This window comes from Saccostrea cucullata, unplaced genomic scaffold (genome assembly GCF_032062105.1).
Source record: "Saccostrea cucullata isolate Sc308-1 unplaced genomic scaffold, CSIRO_AGI_Scuc_v1 ctg1723, whole genome shotgun sequence".
In the NCBI taxonomy this organism is placed as follows: Eukaryota; Metazoa; Mollusca; class Bivalvia; order Ostreida; family Ostreidae; genus Saccostrea; species Saccostrea cuccullata.
In genome coordinates this window covers 166,214-170,967 of record NW_026922561.1, presented here as the reverse complement: position 1 = coordinate 170,967, position 4,754 = coordinate 166,214, and positions in this window count along the sequence as shown.

Sequence of the window (4,754 nt, the reverse complement as noted above, 5' to 3'; positions counted from 1 at the left end):
GAAATTCTGGTCTAGAACCCCCCCCCCCTCCCTCCCAGAAAAAAAATTCTGGATCTTGTAACTGAATGTAACGTTGATAACGGGGGATAACTCTTCAGAATGTGAAATTCGTCTATTGTAGCATCGGATGACCTTTGATCCTTTAAACTTTAACCTAACCGTTTGCATTTCAGACTATTTTACCCAAATCTATACCAAAACTTGTACTTACCGATTGTTATTATTTAGGCCCTGTCATCTTCATGAAATATAATCCAGTTAAAACACAAAATGAAATAATTCCTACCGACATATATGCAATGATGCACACTAGTATCCTACTGCACGTGCAGTGAAATCTAAAATGATAATGCCAATGGTAAAACTAGTACTTAAGTTGGGTACGTGACGCAAGCCAAATGTGATGCAGGTGTTTAGATACATGTATAGTGCAAGAACAAATTGAAAATTATCATTTACAAAAGATGTTTTATTTTAGCTTTGCAATCTAGGCCTATTTGCAAAAACAGACAAATAAGGTGTGTTTGTGTGTGTGTGTGTTGATGGGAGACGGGTGGGGGTTGACCATTAAATTGATTGTGTATATGGCAGCTTTCAAGAAGTTTCTGCCTAATCAAATATAAATAAACTTTGCACATATTGAAAAATTCATCAAAAACGCTTTACACTAATTTGAATAATATATTATTTGTTGTTAATCTATATGAGAAAATAGATTTGAAAAGTTCCAATTATGTGCCAAAAATCCTCCCCCCCCCCTTTATCAAACCTAATTTACATCATTAATTAAATTCTGTAGTTTAATTTCCGACTGGTAATGAATTAAGAATATGAAATACCTATAAAATGGAGGCCCATGGGTCACATGGTCACTAGCTGCAGATCTGTAGCGTTATGGTTTTATATATTAGTATTTGACTGCAGATCCTGTAATGCAAAAAAGGTGCAATTTACGGCGCAATATTTTTTGCGCACTTCTGGGGAGAATTTCTCCACTTTCCAGCATCGGTCAATTTACTACCTATCAATTCCTAATTTTAGGCACATTATTTAATCAATCTGTATATTTTATCCATCTCCCAACCCTTTATAGTCGTCTCTACTCAAGATAAACTCGATTAAAATTATTTGTTAGATTGCTGAAAATTCACATCAAGCGAGTTTATTGCCTGTAGAGATTACTATAAATGGCTGGGAGGTGGACAAAATATACATATTGGCCAGAGAATGTGTCCAAAATTAGGGAGTGAAAGGTAGTTGATTGACTAATGCTAGAAAGTGGAGAAATTCTGCCCAAAAGTGCTAAAAAAAATATTGCGCGTAAATTGCACCTTTTTTGCATATGGGGATCTGTAGCGTTATGATCAAAGACAAATATATAAAACCAGATCTGCAGCTACATGGTCACCTGAGCATATTATGCTCAATTTGATGAATACATGTATTATGTAAATTATTGAATTATATTGACTTTTTCCTTGGTAAAGCCCAATATGAAGAAGAGTGCATTTAGAGGCAAACACCATAGTGCGGGTATTACTGTCTCATGACAGCATCTAGTTTTATTATTTTTCCGCCGCATGTTTTTTTGTTTGAAGATATATCAAAAAGATTTATAGTCCATAAGAATGTACTTCAAAAAAGATTATTGCAGTTCACCCTGCGTAAATTGACCTTGACCCCTCTTGAAGTTATTGCCCCTTTTGCAAGAAAAGCTTGTTATCGCTACTCCTCAGAAACCGTAAACCGCAGAGGTATAAAACCTTCACCAATGTCTTCGACTAATTAAGGGGACTCTTCAAACTATTCATCGCGAAAGCATTCGCTGACGCCTTCAATGAGTTATTGCCCCTGAAACTTTTTGAATTTTACAAATAATTAAAAATTTTAAAAACGAGAAGTCGTAGAGACATGGGACCAACTGCATAAGATTCATTGACCTTTGACCTTATAATTCTTGTAAAGGTCAAAGGTCAAGGTCAATTCAAAATTGAGAAATTAAGCTCTTTTTATATCTCTTTTGTCTTTTAACATATACTTAATGTCTATGCATCATCAATATGAACTCTTAAAACTGTTTCAAAGATTTCACTCTTGTCCCCTAAAATTAAAACTTTTAAAAGTTATTGCCCCTTTTGTGAAAAACTTTGTTATTGCTACTACTCCAAAACTGTAGACCGTAGAGACACCAAACCTTCACTAATGTCTTAAGGGTCTTTAGGCCTAACTTCTCTGTATAAATGCAAAAGGATCTGATGACCCCTTATATGAATTATCGCCCTTTAACATCTACGTACTTATTATTTAACATTATAACTTGAAAACTATAAGAGGTAGAAATATGGGGACAACTGCATTGTGACCTTTGACCTTGAAATTTTTTCAAGGTCAAAGGTCAAGGTCATTCATTTTTTTTAATTTTCATTTTTTCTATGCTTTAAGAGAGTTCTTGTTTCTTTTTCATGGACTTTAATTTTTAGGAGTCAGGTTTAAAACAAATTTAAAATTCAAAGAAGGTGGAAAGACCTCTTATTGTTCTGTGAACAATAAGTCTCCTAGTTTGTAATAGTAATTGACCGTACATAATTACAAATTTTAATGTAATTGAAAGTAATGTACGTGTAATAGGCCATATTTTCAATTACAAGTAATTGTAATTTGATTAATTACTTTCCTAAAAGACATGTAATTCACAATTTCTTTTCAATTACACTGATACAGTATTAAATACATAAATTAAACAAATAGCCCCACCCATCCCCTCTCTATCTCATAAACTTTTTTTAAGATAGCTGTTCTTTTAGATAAAATATTTTGATGGTAAAATTTTTTGAAAGGAATTTTAATATGGTCATATTTCTCTTTTTAAGTAGATTGTCATTTTAATATTGCACTTTTTTTTTCATTTTCTTAAAAACCTTTACATCAAATTTATCTTTGTAAAGTAAAAAAATAAAATTTATAATTTAATTTTAAATGAATTGACAGTTAGAATAAGCAGTCCAATGGCTTCTAGTACTTTTGTTGCCATGTCTTAACAAGAAGTTATTAACAGGTGCTTATAAGTGCCCTTGGGTCAAGTATATACATGTATTCCTTCACAGTTGTTTTTTATTCAAACATTCTGACTTTGTTTCTTGGTATTATATACACAGTCACACTTTGACTTTAAACTGTAGTTTGGCACAGAATAAATCAAAAATCAAATATTAAATTTTGAGATAAAGCTTAATATGATGCTGAAATAAGGAAATAATAAGGCAAAACATCCATTGTACGTTTGAGATAGATATAATGGATAGCTTAAAAATGATTCCAATTAAAAAAATGATTTATAAGGTAAAACGGTTGAACCAAAAGTAAACTTTATCATACTAGTTAGTATCTATGCATTCCTCTCGCAAATGTCCAACTGGAAAGAATCTTCAGGAAAAACCTTCTAATAGATGTTGGTAAGGGGACATAGTATCTGAAAATTTTATGAACATTTTAATAATATTAGTGTAAAAAATGTTGTAAAATGGTAATTTACTTTTATAAGTGTTTTATTGAATGTAATTTGATTAATTAAATTTGCAAAATAATTTCAAAAACCATGTTTTGGTAATGGTCATTTAATTGAAGGTTTTGGGAAAATAATCGTAATTTCAATTAATTACAATTACTTTCTAGAGATGTATAGACATCTCTGAGTGGCGGATATGTCAGACAAGCAGAGACATTTGTCATCATTATATTAATTATTGTTTATGTATGATTATCTATTTTACGTGATTAGTAGAGAATTTTGTGGCTCGCTAAGGCTACCCTAGGAGCCAATACAAGCTTGCTATGGAGTGCACTAGGAGCTTGTGTGAGGGATCTGTTCGGTATAACAGTAACCTCGTACCCCGTTCGGTATAACGGGTGGTTATTTTTGCCTTACTCGGTATAGTGGGCTTACCTGTTCGGTATAACAGGTAGTAGCCTCGCTAAGGAATCCCCTAGGAGGCAATTACATATCCCAGCTGACTCGCTAAGGGGTACCCTAGGAGTCGATTTATAAATATTGTTACGCCTTGCTATGGATTACCCTAGAAGGCGAGGTGCCATAACGCCCGTTATCGATTTAGGTGTGTGGCACCCAATGATTGTTAAATGCTTGTCTGACATTTGTCATTGAAACAATTATTAAAGCTGTGGCCTTTATCATCCAAGAAACATGTTTTGTTATTTTTTCGGAAAATATTCTATTAATGTCGTTTAAAGCAATTGCTAATTAAACGCATTTAATTGATTTCCGAAAACACAGGGGGTAGGTCTTTTGACACGTTCCCCCAATTGCCGCGAGTATAAAAGAGGGGCGCACGTGGCGTTTTCCCCCTCTTGTTCTATAGCGTTCCCAGCGATTCTGCACTTTGATAATTGTTTCCCACCCACCACTCCCATTAATGAGAAATTAAATCTTAGTTGTTGAAAGATTGCTACCTTAAACATGTTAAGAATTTGAGATGCTGTTGTTTCTGCTGTTTATTTGTATTTTTCAGGTTACAATTAACTATGGATGTTTTATGTTTATGTGCGCAAGATTGTGATCTACAGGCAATGGGACTGAGGAATGACGATATGTTGCTGTCGCAGCGGTACGGATATGTCAGACAAGCAGAGACATTTGTCATCATTATATTAATTATTGTTTATGTATGATTATCTATTTTACGTGATTAGTAGAGAATTTTGTGGCTCGCTAAGGCTACCCTAGGAGCCAATACAAG